The sequence below is a fragment of the Humulus lupulus genome, chromosome 3, assembly GCF_963169125.1.
Source record: "Humulus lupulus chromosome 3, drHumLupu1.1, whole genome shotgun sequence".
NCBI classification, from domain to species: domain Eukaryota; kingdom Viridiplantae; phylum Streptophyta; class Magnoliopsida; order Rosales; family Cannabaceae; genus Humulus; species Humulus lupulus.
In genome coordinates, this window is record NC_084795.1 from 208,576,001 (window position 1) to 208,592,715 (window position 16,715).

The following is a 16,715-nucleotide window of genomic DNA, read 5'->3' on the forward strand; positions in this document are numbered from 1 at the left end:
AGCATGCCTATCCAAATATTCTCATATACAAATGTATTCACAATCATAATATGTTCGTTAATAGGGGTCTAAACCCCATCCACAACCTAAGTACAGTTTTCTTACCTCGAGCCTTGAGCTGCAAGTGTGATACGATCCTGAGTATGATCCTTAACACCAAGCCTTAGCGGTAACCCTAGTTGTTGACAGTAAGAACTCGTCAACTAAGTTTGTTCAAGAACATTGTGAGTTGTAAAAGAAGTAAACTTAAATCAACTGAACTTCAAGCAAACTTTCTTATGATTTCCAGAACACAAAATGTAAATGCTAGAATTTTAGAACGAAAAATTGAGAGAACATAGAATAGGTGTTTTCATTAGCAACGACTGATTACAAAACTCTCAAAATTTGACCCTCTTCTAAGGTGAAGGGAGTTCATATTTATAATAGAGCACTATTGGCTCACTGTATATGGAGGTCCCTGGGGACAAGACCCTGCATATGTAGTCTACAGATGGTAGTGGTGTTGGGAGCGTGGTGGTTGGCTCTAGTATATGCCAAGGGTCTGCGGGAGCACTTCAATTTTAGTACCTGGTTGTACCTCCACTATTCGTTTAGTACCAATGTCAAAGGCTGTTTGGGAAGGACCACGTCACGTACCTTACGCGTACGACCACCACTTGTCTGGTGTGGAGTTAGGGTCAGACATTTGGGGTTTTCAAGGTCGTACCCTCTTACGTATTTCGTATCTGGGGTGGACAAGGTTCACTACTTGTCTGTGCATTCCACACATGTATGCGCTCTTCTGGTCATGCGTGAGTTTTCATCCTCACAATGCATCCTATTCTTTTAACCTTTAAATGTGGAAGTCTTTTTGGGTCATTATGGAAGATACGACCCCAAGGGGCATGGAAGGCAAAAGCCTCACAAGATGCGGGTACGAGGCGGAGGTTTCTGCATGAGACGATGCTTCGTGAGGCCCTTGGCGGGAAGCGTAAGGGCGTGTGGGCGAGGCTCTTGGCATAAGGCGGAGGCTATGGCGCGAGACGGTGCCTGCGAGGCCCTTATGACGAGGTTGTGAGGCATGTGGGCGAGGCCATGGCGTGAGATGGTGCTCCGTGAGGCCCTTATGACAAGGATGTGCGACATGTGGGCGAGGCCATGGCGCGAGGTGGTGCTTCGCAAGGTCCTTGGCACGAGGCGGGGGCCTATGGTGCAAGACGGTGCCTACGAGGCCCTTATGAGGAGGTTGTGCGACATGTGGGCAAGGCCATGGCACGAGATGGTGCTCCGCGAGGCCCTTATGACGAGGATGTGAAACATGTGGGTGAGGCCATGGCGTGAAGTGGTGCTTCGCGAGGCCCTTGGCGTGAGGCGGAGGCCTATGGTGTGAGATAGTGCCTGCGAGGCCCTTATGAAGAGGTTGTGCGACATGTGGGCGAGGCCATGGCGCGAGATGGTGCTCCGTGAGGCCCATATGGCGAGGATGTGCGACATGTGGGCGAGGGCATGGCGCGGAGTGGTGCTTCACGAGGCCCTTGGCGTGAGGCGCAAGGGCATGTGGGCGAGGCCCTTGGCACGAGGTGGAGGCCTATGGCGTGAGACGGTACCTGCGAGACCCTTATGACGAGGTTGTGCGGCATGTGGGCGAGGCCATGGCGCGAGATGGTGATCCGCGAGGCCCTTATGACAAGGATGTGCGACATGTGGGCAAGGCCATGGCGCGAGGTGGTGCTTCGTGTGGCCCTTGGCGTGAGGCGCAAGGGCATGTGGGCAAGGCCCTTTGCGCAAGGCGGAGGCCTATGGCGCGAGATGGTGCTTGCGAGGCCCTTATGACGAGGTTGTGTGGTCAGGCTTGGACGTTTCTATCCCAAGCCTATATTTTGAGGGTCACGAGGCGGGGGCCTCGTTCAACTGAAATTTTGGTATCCACACTTGCCCCCCAGTCTATGGGAGGGACTTTAGGCACTCCGGTAGACTTTTTGGTATGGTGCCTTCAAGCCTCTTATGGTGCTAGTGTGTTTCTTTGCCTTGGTGGTGTGAAGTGACACACTTTGGGATGGTGATCCTCATGATTCAGTGACGGTAAATGTGAACCTATCATTTGGCTTTGCGGATCCCAATGCGAGTGTTTGGCTTCATTCATGACCATAGATCAAATATTGGATTCAATGGCTAGGATGAGTTTGAGCCTCCTATAAATAGGTCTTCTTCTCAAAGACAATTACTACACTTACTTCTCTTAGCTTTAGCTTGGTGGTGCTTTTGTCTTCAAAGCTTCAAAGAGGTGAGTGGTTCTATCCCTCACAAGGGCACTTTTTCTTTCTTTCTTTTTTCTTTTTTAATAAATATCTATAAATGTACTTGGAGACTAAAATGTCTATCTCCTTTCTTTTTGTAGGCATGTACTTTTGACCCTCGGTACTTTTACAGCTGCGATGGTGCGCAACTTCACCCACTCAAGGTATACCTTCACCCTTTCTTGTGTTTAACGGGTCTAAATTAGCATTATTTGGGAAGGGTTGCCTCGATCGGAGCTCCTCGTGAGATAACTTATATGTATGCACCCATTAGTACATATACCCTCCATTGCACCCCTTAGTTGGTCATTTTGAGCACTGGTGTCTAGGGTTTTTGAGCTTATTCCTTTGTATCTTGTAGTACACTTTCCACATACACTTGCACCTGTATTACCAATGAGGTGTGGCTTTATGGAATTTGAGGGGTCGTCTAGTGTTCCTCTGGGGGTCGAGTTTGTAGACTTGTCCTCAGACTCGGGGTCCCTCGAAAACAACCCTTTCCAAAGATACGACACCTTAAGGAGGGCCTTTCTACTTCACTTAGAAATGCATGGCTAAGCTTAGGAAAAATATTTGGGTTGTCAAAAGCGAGATGGGATCGATTTTGAGGGGTGATGGAGCCCCATTTTCCTTTGATCTTGACACCTACCTTGTCAGCCTTAGAATGAGCCTTCTTGACCTACAAAAGGAGCTGAAGTTCATGGAGGGAAACCTCCCTCCTGAACCCTCACCTCTGCATCCTCTTAGCAGTCCTGAGGTCGCTCCTGGTTCTCCTCAGCCTATGTCTTCAGTCCACCCTTGTTTGATGCTCCCACACCCGATCTCTCGATGGAAAACTCTCGCAAAAAGGAGAAAATGGAGGGCGAAGTGCTCGATTTTGACCTCACCATTTTCCTTTGATTTTGTAGACATGTCCAAGAGAATGAGGTGATAGGTTACTCCTGAGATGCCAGACTCCGGTCTTTTACTGGCGTCCACCATTATTTCCAGTGTGTCGGAAAACAGACTGTTAGAGTTGTCCGAGAAATACCATATTAGTAAGGAGTACAAACTGTATGTACCATCCAATAAATGTCGGGCTGATAATCCCCCTTGGGCTACATCTCTTTGAGCAAACATATTTTGAAGGTAGGTGGGACCATTCCCCTACACCCATTCTTCATCATGATCCTGAATCACTTTGACCTTGCTCCATTCCAGCTGGCACCCAACAGCTGGTTGACCTTGAGCTGCCTGTATATGGCATTCATGAAGCTTAACGGTCACGCTCCCACGACCTAGGAGGTGCATTTCATGTACAATCTCATGCCCACTCCTAAATCAAGGGGCTTCTACTTTTTACAAAAAGTCAACTCTCAGGTCTCTTTGATCGAAGGTTCCGTTTCTAACCTGGGTTCGTGGAAGCGTGACTTTTTCTTTGTGATAGGTCCTTTTTCTGTCTATGAACATTTTCGCTCCTCTCCAAGTACTTCAAGTCTTTCCTTTTACATTGAGCTTGCTATTATGGACCTTATACTCATATTGATAACTGAGTTGATTGTTCAGAGAGTTTCAGTATCCCCGACGATCCTGAGTCGGAGGCAGTGCCAATAGATGTCTTTCTTGATGCAGACCCTTCAATGAAAATGGTTGCCCATATTTTTACTTTGGCCAACCTCAACTATTATGGTATATCCGGGGTTTCAGAGCCTGACTTGCTATGGCATATTTCTGAGCAAAAGAAGAAGGCAACTCTGGCAGAACCTCACTCAGACGAGGGTGATGTTGAATGGGTGCTTGAGGAGACTTCACCTGAATCAAAACGTCCAGCTCGGCTATCCCTAGCCTCCAGGGGATGCCCTTCTTTTGATCCTATGGATTGTGACATGGCTTCTCATTCCCACGGTCCATAATCCGTGCAGGGGCGCTTTGTTCTGCCATCCAACGATGAGTTTGATAGTCTCCCTCAAGCCCCCACTAGTCATGGCTATTCCAGGCACCCTTCGTCTAATGCTCCCGAGCCTCCTCCTCGCTCGGTGAGTGGGTCATCTGTTCCTGCTCACCTGAATGCTCCTGATTTGGAGGGGATGTCCTGGGTGAGTCGCACATCAACCCCTTACGTGTGAAGGTATACTCGGGTTGCTGAGCATATCCCCGAGACCGAGTGGAGAGGTCTCAAGAATTTTAACATGGCGGAGCTTGGGGAGACCCTTATGCACTCCACTACTTGGGTGAGTTCATGCGTCTTAGGTTGCTCTTTTTTGTGTTTTGAGTTCCTTATTTGCTCACTTTTTGCTTCCTTGCAGACTTCTCTGGTGGCTCAACGCTTGAAAGACTCGGCACAAGACTTATCTTCGTCAAACATTGAAAGGGATCGTCTTGCGGCCAGAGTTCAAGAGCTAGAAGGATAGCTTGCTGATGCCAATCTCAAGCTGGAGACAGCCTTGGCAAAGGCTTCTTCATCATCCAAAAATAAGAAGAGAGCGGAAGCCTAGGTTGAGGTGTTGCACGAGAGGATCATCCTCTTGGAGGCCGGTCTGGCAGAAGTTGAATATAAGTCTGTGGAGCGCACCATGTATGGTGTGTAGATGCAGAATCCTGGTTTCGACTTCTCCTCCTTTGGTGACCATGCTGTTTCCAAGATGGCTGAGTGGAATGCTCGCAGCGGGAGGCCTTGAGATTTCATTTCTACAACTTTTATTTTCCATTTCGATTTAGTTGTATAATTATTAGAACCTTATTATGTCAAAGAGGTTTCTCCAGGTTCTTTGCTTTTTTCCTTCAGGAACTTTTTTAAGTCCTGTTGTGGTTGGTGCTGACTTTATCTTGCAGCATTATCAAGACTTCCTTTTATATATATATATATGATCTTTTGTTGTTGTTTCTATATGTTTGAGGTCCTTTTGAGCCCATTCCTGTATGCATGGGAAAAAGGGGTTCGATAGGTCTTTTTTTTTTTTTTTTCTTCTGATAACTTGTTGATGTTTTATTTGGACCGGTTGTAATACTCTCTTCGGTGCACCTTGATTGTATTTGTAAGGATATATTGACCCTTTGGGTTCTTATTATCCTTTTATATATTCTTGCGCGTGCTTGTGATTTTTTGCGAGAAACGTCCTTCTCGTCGTTATGTATAGTACTATTTTTGCAAGGGTCTCCTTTGGGATCCTTTTTGGCTGGACAGCTTGACTGCTGCTCCAGACTTATTGATGGATGTCCCCCTTGAAGCCTTACTCCTTATGGAGGTACTGACATTTTCTAGGAGGTTTTTTATGCCTATCTGATAGGCCCCTTTTATCCTTCACAAGGGTAGTTTCTCCTCATAAATTTGGGGAATACCTTTGTCTTGTTACCTCTTTATTCTGGGGTGTTACCCCCGTAGAGCCTCTTGGCTCTCTTGAGATTCGTGAGGGTAGCTAATCCTCATGAACCCAAGAGATGCTTTAGGAGGCTTTATATATATATCTCCTTCCTGCCCCCAAGTGGTCAATGGGATTTATCTCATTGAACACTTTGGTCGTTTTATCCCCACTATGTGTACATATCTGTTATATGGGTGTTTTCATGAAAAAAAAAAAGAAAGGTAACGACTGGGATGAAAATTGAAATGTTCTCGTTAAATAAAGGTAGATTACAAAGGTTCTCATGGCAGTATTGCATCTATTGAGGCTTTTGGGATAACCTTCTTAACTATTTAACCTGAAATTGCATACTTAGACAAAGTAATGACAGTCTTGCCTCAGATATGGAGGTCTCACTGATAATATTGTTTTAGGTGCTCTGTGTTCCACGTTTTGGGTACAATGGTATCACCTAAACGTGCTATCTTGTAGGTGTTAGGGGGCATTACCTAGGAAATTTGGTAGGGTCCCTCTTAGTTCGCCCCTAGTACACCCGCCCCTGGGTCATGAGTGTTTGGCAGGACTTTCCTTAACATGAGGTCTCCGACCTCGAATGTCCTCTCTCGCACCCTTGAGTTATGATACCTTGCAGCCCGCTGCTGGTACGTTGCCAACCTCAGTTGTGCCTTTTATCTTCTCACCTCCAACATGTCCAAATTTTCAGCCAATGCTGTGTGGTTAGCCTGGTCATCGTATGCTTGTAGACGGAAAGAGTTGACTTTCATTTCTATTGGAAGAACAGTCTCACACCCATAGGCTAAGGCGAAAGGTGTTTCTCCAGTAGTAGAACGGGGAGTGGTCCTGTAGGCCCAAAGCACATTAGGCAGTTCTTCGACCCAAGCTCCCTTCAACTTCTCCAGTATTATTTTCAGGTTCTTTCTTAAGAACTTGTTGATGGCCTCCACTTGTCCATTGGCTTGTGGGTGTACTACAGCAGAAAAAATCCTCTTGATCCCCCTTTCTCTGCAATATTCGTCGACCAACCCTCCTTCAAACTGGCTTCCGTTGTCGGAGATTATCTTGTAAGGTACTCCATAATTGCAGACGATAAACTTTTTGACAAAGGCGGTGATTTGCTTAGCCGTTATATTGACTAGAGGCTCTGCTTCAACCCATTTAGTAAAGTAATCTACTGCTACAACCGCATACTTTGCTCATTCTCTTCTTGTTAGTAACGCACCAATCAAGTCGATCCCCCGCACAACAAAGGGCCACAGACTGGTCATGCTCACTAGCTCATTTGGTGATTGTCTGGGGTAGTTTGCATGCCATTGGCACTTATCACATCATCTTGCAAAGTCGCTCGCGTCCTTTTCCATGGTAGGCCAATAATACCCCTGTCGCATGGCCTTTTTTGTCGTGGATTCCCCCCCCCCCAGCATGATTTCCACATTCTCCTTTGTGTATCTCTTGTAGAACCTTCAAAGCCTCCTCCTTGTCTATACACCGGAGGAGTGGGGTGGAGAAGCCTCTTTTATACAAGACTCCATCTACCAGGGTGTATTGGGCGGCATTGTAAACCAGCTTACGGGCATCCTTTTTGTCCAAAGGCAACGTTCCATCACTTAAGTACCTCAAGATGGGTGTGGACCATGAATCCCCAGGAGCATTGATTATGTGAACTTCCCCCTCTGCTATAATTAGTCTAGACAGGTATTCCACAGGGATGGACTCAAGCATATCTTCATCTCGGGTGGAGGCGAGCTTTGCGAGAGCATCGACATTCGTGTTTTGCTCTCTTGGGATTTGTTCTATGGTATACTGTTCCAACTGGTCCAAATACCCTTTCAGCTTGGCCAGCTATGCAGCCATCTTTCGGCCTCTTGCTTGATATTCACCTTTCACATGAAATACCACTAATTGTGATTCACTAAAGACATGAAAATGTGTTACCTTCAGCTCCTTAGCCAGTCACAGGCCAGCCAAGAGTGCTTCGTATTTTGATTCATTGTTGGAAGCTTCAAATCCAAATCTTATTGCGCAATACATCTTATGCCCCCCACGTCCTGTCATTACTATGCTAGCTCCTATCCCTCCTTTGTTGGACGCTCCGTCTACATGGAGGCTCCATTCTTCAGGTTGCTTTTCTCCTCCATAAGTTGGTTCATTCTCTTCTATTTCTCCCTCCTCATGGGGTCGATAGGAAAACTCGACTATAAAGTCTGCAAGTACCTGCCCATTGATTGAGATTCTTGGGGTATAAGTGATGTCAAACTGACTTAATTCAATCGACCATTTTAGCAACCTTCCTGAAGTCTCTGGTTTATGCAAGACTTGATGCAAAGGGGTGTTGGTGAGCACTTCAATAGCATGAGCGTGAAAATAGGGCCTTAGCTTTCACGAGGCCACTACCAAAGCATATGCTAATTTTTCTATTTCTGGGTACTGGGTTTTTGCATCTACCAACCATTTACTAACATAGTATACGAGCTATTGGTGCTTCTTTTCCCCTTTGACTAGGGTGGTGTTAATGGCATGCTCTGACATTGCTAAGTATATGTACAATCTTTCCCATTTTTTTGGCTGAGCCATAAGGGGTGGTTTTCCGATATTCTCTTTTATCTTAGCAAAGGCTTTGTGAAAATCTTCATCCCAAGCAAACTTTTTGTTCCCTTTTAGGATGTTGAAGAAGGGAAGACACTTGTTGGCAGATCTGGAAATGAACATGTTGAGTGTTGCTACTCTTCTTGTCAAGCATTGCACCTCCTTTTTGTTTCTCGGTGGGCTCATTTCCAATACTGCCTTGATTTTATTAGGATTGGCATCGATACCCCAAAATTTACCATAAACCCAAGGAAATTCCCCGATGAAACTCCAAAGGTGCACTTGAGCGGGTTCAACTTCATTTTGAATCTTCGGAGTGTGTCAAATATTTTACCGAGGTCGTTTGTGAGCTCTTCTACCTTATTTTTCTTTACCAACATATCATCTACATATACTTCCATATTTCTTCCTATCTGATTTGCAAACATTCTGTTTACCAACATTTGATAAGTAGCGCCCGCCTTCTTTAATCCAAAAGGCATTACCTTATAGCAATAGAGCCCCTTGTCTGTTATAAACAAAGTATGCTCTTCATCAGCTAGGTTCATGGGTATTTGGTTGTACCCGAAATAGGCATCCATGAAGCTAAGTAGCTCGTGCCCAGTCGTGGCGTCTACTAACTGATCTATCCTAGGAAGCAAGAAGTTGTCCTTGGGGCAGGCTTTATTGAGGTTAGTAAAATCCACGCAAGTCCTCCACTTCCCATTGGGTAGCCCTTTGACTTTACACGAAAGCAATGCTAGGACCTTCCTTAAAGTAATACACGGTAAAGGCAATGAGTGATGAGATTCAATGTATGGGAAGCCTACTCACCATTCAAAAGGGATCCACAAGCCTGTTAACATTTAGTAAAATATGAAGAGGCTTTAAATAAAAAGCATATCTTGAAAAGGTGATAAACATATGTTTTGTAGAAGGCACTCGGATATGTACGAGATGTACGAACTTGGAAGGTCAGAGGTATGACCTTGATAACCGTATCATAAAAGTAGTGGTTGTAAAAATTAGTACGAGGAGTGGTAGCACTACCTGCATGCCTCTAACATGGTCCAGGTCTGACCACTACTACCTCAACACCATTACTCTCTACATACTGACACCTGCAGCATCTCAGGGTACTATGTTGTCCCCTTGGGACCACCATGTATAAGGAGACATTAAAGCCCTCCTATAAATAGATCCTCACCCTTGAGGTAAAGGGGTTGGGAAATTCATTGTAAACTTAAGCCATTACGAAATATACACAATTTATTCTCTATTGTTGCTTTGCACTTTTCCTTTGAATTTCTTCTATGTTCACTCTCCGCTCTTCATTTTCTCACTACACTTTGAGTTTTCCAACCTAACCTTGTTGACGAGTTCTCACCGTCAATAGTTTCACATAGTGAAGATGTGAAGTTTGATGTTTTTCTGTAGGCATTTAAAAATTGTATTTTTTTTGTCCAAAGTGATACATTGAGTTATCTAAGGATACCCAAAAGGTTTGGAGCATTTGGAGGTGTTTAAAGTCAATTTTGAGAAGTTGGACCTGCCTTAGTGGTGTTGCATCACCTCATTGGAGGCGATGCATTGCCTAAAACCTTAGGGTTTTGGCGTATTGCAGAAAGCGATGTATCGCCTGCGCCTATAGGCAGGCTACACATCGCTTGATGTGTCTGTATAGACACATGCTTTAAGCTGTAAATGATATGTTCAAAATCTATAATCTTATTGGTTAGACTTAATGACTGCGCCTACACTATAAAATAGTTCTCTTAGAGCTTTGATAGAATCGATCACTCTTTCAAATCTTTCTCCAAGAAATTCATAAAGAAAGTGCTTGTCTTTGTAAATTTGAAGGCTTGTGTATGAATATGAGGTTTTAATTTATTCATAGGGTCTTAACAAGAGAATTCCTATAAATAATAGAGAAAACACTAGTAAAGTCTCTGTCTTATCACCGAAAATCTGCTCAGGGTTCCAAGCTCAACGATGGCAACTAAACACGAGGGTTGCGCTCATTGTGGGAGTTAACCCAACACCTTACGGCACGAGCTGACGACAGCCATGCACCACTTGTGTCCACGTTCCTGAAGGCACCCCTCTTTTTCAAGAGGATTCACGGCATGTCAAGACCTGGTAAGGTTCTTCGCTTTGAATCGAATTAAACCACATGCTCCACCACTTGTACAGGCCCCCGTCAATTCCTTTGATTTTCATTTTTGCGAACGTACTCCCCAGGTGGGATACTTAACGTGATAGCTACAACACTGCATGGGTCGATACGCACAACACCTAGTATCCATTGTTTATGGCTAGAACTACTGGGATATCTAATCCCATTCACTCCCCTAGCTTTCATTTCTCAGTGAGACCATGTCTTCATCCATAGGATCCCAAGTACCTAGATCAATCAAAAGTTCGATTCTATCTGAACTATTCATTTTTAAATGACATCCACAATGTTCACAAATATTCATTTTTTATTTCAAAGATTTCTTATAATTTAATCCATAAAAATTTTCACATTGAACCCACAAATGTCTATATTTTTGAGTTACGTCTTAATCATTAGAACTTTCTCTTATAGTTAAATCACTATTATCAGTACTAGTTCTTATAAAGGAACTCCGCTTTCATTACTATTTCCTCTTTCGCCACAAATATAACTATAAATGTAACTGTCATTGTAATTGTCACTACTAGTTAAGATGTAACTATCAACACATATTTGATAACGATTGTCAATGCAACTAGTAATGTGAGTATTCCAACTATATTTTGTATGATATACGTAATGATCATAGCGAGGATCATCAGTCTTCAATACATTATTCAGATAACTAGAATTCTGATAACTATAAAAAGAATTTTCTGGTTCACTTAGAAAAGAATGGTCATTGTCAATCTCAAAATTGTGATTTCAATGTCAAAATATATAGAGTAACTATCCCTAACTAAAAAAGTGTCATCAAGTATGAAATTCTGAATGTACCTGACGTCGATTAAATGATCAACATTGCTGTAATTAGAATTGTCACTATCACTCCCACTAGGAATGTCTTTCTCCATATCATTTTGAATTTGATCTTCATTTACACTAGTATTTTCAATAGGATCACCAAGACTATTTATCAATTTACGAGGCACCATAGGCTTTGAGGTTCTCAGAAGGGTTTTTTGACTTATGTCTATAGTAATCACTCAAGATGTGATTTATGGGGAAATATTCACAAAGTATGTTGCATATGTTGAGTTGGTAGTAAATGGAGTTTCATGAGGATATGCAAGCCCTAATCATAGTTATAATCAACAACTGGGCCAAGCCCTAATCACATATATCACGTATTGGGTGCAGTTTTCTTACCTTTGGTCCGAGTGCAGAATGTATTAAGAACGACCCTTGAGCACAATCCTGGTCCTGAGCCTCTAACGATAACCTACTCACAACCAATAGAGAATCTCATAAAAACGAGCGAATAAAGGCTTCCAGACTGAGTCCTAGCCTCCATGACGTCGAATTCTACTAAATCGGGTAGTAGGATCGATCCCGAGCCCTTAGGTTTGAGTTCCGACACTCAAAACCCTCCCGGGGCTCAAAACCCTTCAAATGTCGCATCTCAAAACAAAGGAGTCGCGACCCACCCCAAGTCAGAGAGCCCTAGCTCTCCTCTTCTTTGACATATGCCGCGGTGCACCCTAGCAAGCATCGCAGCATAAATGGTTCGAAGGCACCTGCTTCTCCAAGCACTCAAGTGAGTTGCGGCGCCCCGAAAACAAGGTCGCGACTCGACATGAAAACCCTATTTTGTTCTCTATTTTCCTCATGCCCAATCCATCCAAAAACCTATCCCAACATAGCTAAAACTCACAACTAAAGTCCCCAATCAATTCAGTGGCTCAAAACCATCAAAACCCAAGTAAAAGCTTGGCCAAAACCCCCTTCAAATTCCCAACTCAGAACTAAGTTTCTAAAACTCTAAGAACTTAACTAAAAACCAAAAAACACAAAGATTTAGGGCTAGGAATTGTTACCTCTATTTCCCCAATCGATGGTAAGTCTTTCCCGAAGCAATCCCGAGCCTAAACTAGCCTCGATTCTCCTTAAACTACAAGAATTCCCAAGAAATTTGAGAGAGTAAGTGTGTAACCGAGAGAGAGAGAAAATGAGAACCTGTTTTCCTCTTTTTTTGGTGTTTTGTGAGGTTTACTTAGCCACTAAGAAACCTTAAGCAAATCCCGGCTCGGGGTACCAAAAATGTCCCCGAAGGAAAAATGGTCAAAACTCCCAGAATTCCCTCCTAATCTCACAATACCAAATATATCCTCGAATGTTTACTCCTATTACCAGATAACCCGGTAATGTACTAGGCATCCAAAATACCCATTGACTCACCCCGAGTTGGGTATTTGGTCCCGTTGTAACTTTCCCGCTAACTTGCTCCCTAGGATCATCTTGTGCCGAGTAACCCAAATATATCCACATATATGACATATATTCCAAATATACCCATAGCGGGCCAAATTACAAAAAATTTCCTTCTAATAAGAAACGGGCCCACGTGCATATTTAATGCACCTAAACATGCATATCTAGTCATATTATCATATAACTCACATAATCACATACATACACGCATATATATCACATAAACATATAATTTCCATAAATCTCCATCCTAGTCCCCTAATCAAGACCCTAAACCTTATTAGGTAATTTAGGACGTTACACTTTTCCTGACATTGGCCATGTGTATGTTTCTGACCCTTTAGGTTGAAGTCATACTCGCAATACTTGTCGAGATTATTTTCCATGTTCACACTTGCCGCCGAGTCTATAAGGAGGACTTTCAAGTTTTCTTCTGGACTCCTTGTAAGATGCATGACATGGTACCTTATACCAAGAGGTTGCCTTTTTTACCAACTGTCTACACATGCTCCACTTTGATTTTACATGTGGGTAGATGTCATGACCCGCTACGTCGAGTACGTCTATCGCACACTCATAGGACAAGTCCTACAAATATTTCAGGCATTTAACACTAAAACTATAAATCAAAGTCTATAAAAATGCATAAAATTTAAAACTTTAAACCTTATTAACACTTGAGTAATTACAAAGTCAAATATAAACTAAACTAATACAATTATACTTATAAATAGAAATTTCCTTTTAGTAAAAAAAATTATGACCTAGTTATAAAATTTCACCAATGATTTTAAAATCATAAATTGCCCTTTCTTTCAAATCCAAAACCATAGCTTTCCTTTGATAACAACTTTGACCCTATTATGAGAGTCACACTAATGGTTCATAGTACTATATCGCTCATAATAATTCTTAATAAAATATTACTCTAGCCTCAAGTGATATGAAAAATACAACTCAAAGTTCCATATTCTTAGCTTAATTGGTAATCTTTAGAAACCATTACACTAAATAAATTCAAAAATAACAAAAAACTTTGTGAAATTAACTCAATACAAGTCTGTAATTTGTTTATAAAAATGGGCAACATAACGACTACAAATCGGACATATCCAAATTTTAAAATCCTGCAAACACAACATATAAACAGAGTAGACAGAAATATCATAGAACAATCTAAGACATTAATAAAGTCCACAATTAACAATTAGACACAAAATTGCACAATAATTTTCCTAAATCCAAAATAAATTTTCAAAACACAAATTAAATAATTTTTTTGGATTGGAGTTATACTCAACGCTTGAGGGAGTGAGACAGATTCGAGGGTGTTGTTTGTATTAGGATTAATGCCCCTAAAAGCATGTAAAGACATTTTATTGGTTTAAATAAAAGTAAAGTTTTGTCATATTTGAATATTATAATTATTGTTTGAATTAATTATATAATAATATCAAGAAAATTCCTTATTCATTCATGAGAATATGATCTTGTAATAGTACGAGAGAATTAGGATCATATATAATGAATAAAATAGTCAATAACATATTAAAGTAAGGAATCTTTAATGAATGGTTACAAGTACGTTTTACTAAGCATACATGATGCAAGTGATCTAGATTCAGATTACTGATGTGGATAGACATCTTAGTAAAGGTGTTGTATATAATAGAGATTATATATGAAAGGACCAATGAGAATTAATTATCTTTATAAACTTACAGTTTGACATAAAGATTTAATTCTTATCATAATTGATTATCATTTGTAGATTAGTCTAAATCCTAAGTATTCATGAACTCCTGTGTTGTGTTTATTGGATCTTTTGATTCACTCGTTAAGGTTTCTTAGAATGATGAGGCTAATGAATTTTTTTTTTGTGAGATTTAATATCATGAATGGCTTAGAATATGATTTACAATAATGGATCAAATATTAGTTCCCTTAAGGATTAATTCTATAACTTAATAGTTATTGAGCTCAAATCTATAATTTGATTGTAGATTAATTATTTGCTAGTGAATTAATGGTATTTAAGGATCAAGAAGTAATTAGAAGTGTTAAAATGGTAATCTTGACCAGCTCTAATTAACGAACCAAAAAATGGAGGATAGAACTACATTTATTGATTATATCAATGGACTACAACAAAAAACTCTATAAATATAAGTCTATAAATACTTTGAGTGCAGTTTCATATTTATAGTGAAGTAATCATGGAACAAAAAAAAAATAAGATTATTAGATTGAAGAGTTTAATTAATAATCTAGTTTATTGGAACTCCGTATTATAGGTCCATGGTCCCAAAATCACCTCTGTCCTACACTGTCAAGGGTAAGGATATCAAAAGAATGATTTGTAGAGAGAAAGACTAAATTACATAGAAATTAATTTTCTAGTGAAATGAAATAATTATGTGATAGTTATGAGCAATTGATAAATTATGAATTAATTAATTATTTAACTATATAGTTTTTATTTTGAAAAACTATATGTTAAAATAAATTTTAATCATGTTTAGATTAATAGAGAGAGATTAATAATTGTCTTATTTATAATAACATATTTATTTATTTATTTAAAATTGATATTTTAAGATAAAGTTAATTTTAAATTGACTAATATTTATTTTATGATAAATATTTTATCTTAAATATTAATTAAACAAACAAACGAGAAAATTAGGGAAATCCCTAATGTGGCTCAAACCACCCTCACAGCGATTGGAATTTTGAATATCCCCGGGATTTGAATTTTGAATTTCAAATTTATTTTTTTATTTAATTATATATATATTTAATTATTCTTTTTAAATATGATTTAAATTAAATAATTAAATAGGTTTGTTGTCCGTATTTTCACCTCCGACAAGTGGCAACTCAAAATGACTGGCTCGGGCGGTCATAGACGTCTTCAGAGTATGTTACCCCCCAGGGGCTCTATTCGGGGGGAAGATCCTTTTAGGTGAGGTCACCTATCTTGCTAGTTGATAGTTTGTGGATACCATAAAGGTAGATTACTCCCAGAGGTTTGTCCTCGAAGCTGGAGGTTTTCCAGCTCAGGCAATTAAGGCGAGGACTCTCCTCCCCTAGTCGTCTCCCAGGTCTGAGGCTCCGGTTCTCAGACCTAAGATAAGGCGCCAGGTGTCAGCCAGTGCGGGTTTACAACACCAGAGGATCGTCTGACAACTTTTTTGGGCGATCTGTCAACAGTGTTGTAGAGTGCTATTCGACAATTTTTACTCTCACTACGCCGTCTAACATGGAGGTACTTACAGCACGTCCTGACAATACCTGGGGCATGTTCCCCATAAAGTAGGTTTCTTTTTGCGATGGGCCCTGCAAATTTCGCTTGGGCCGTGGTCTATATTCAATGTGTTGACGCGGTTCTTCGGCAACAGGTAATCAAGAGAAGAAGAGAAAGAGATTAGTACTTAAAAGTAGAACCGCCGCAGATATGAAATCTTTGTGAGAAGAACTAGGTGACCCTAAACACGTTTTTTAAGTGGTTCGAAGGTTAAAATCCTTCTACTCCACTAGTCAATATTATTGATCTTTTCTGGGTAATTGGTTTACAAAATATATCGTTCTTACAAGACTATTTTTTCCAACCCCTATCAATTCCCAGGGTCTCCATATTTATAGGAGAAGGCACCTGGAAATTGGTAGGGAGGTCATCCCGTGACCTTACCATTTGTCATATCAAGTCTGTGATATTCATGATTACTTCCTAAACCTGACACACAAGTGTGGTCTAATCAGTATGGAAGGAGATAATGGGCCGCACGGCCCAACCCATCCGTGGGTGTCTGAATACGCACGTTCCTGCGGCGTGTCCGAGAAGTCAGGGGGATATCGGACACGTGATGGCAGGATTATGCACGTTTATCTTGCGTGTTGACCTCCCATAGGGTCAGAGCTTCCTGAGAAGCTCGCTACCGGAGCAATCCATAACCCGAGCTGATCCTTCAGTGGTCGTCGGATGTTGTTCCCAGCTCCTGGAACAACAAGAAGGAGCAGGAAACTCCATACCCTCGAGCTAGAAAGGGCCCGTCCTGAAGATAAAGCCTCTGGCCTGTGGGAGCCTCGGGCTAAATCATGTTT

General features: G+C 41.4%; 1 pseudogene; it reads right to left on the bottom strand.

Moving 5' to 3' along the window:
• Window positions 1-10,533: 10,533 nt before the first annotated feature.
• On the bottom strand, window positions 10,534-11,335 carry LOC133825358 (acetyl-coenzyme A carboxylase carboxyl transferase subunit beta, chloroplastic-like; annotated as a pseudogene).
• Window positions 11,336-16,715: the final 5,380 nt, after the last annotated feature.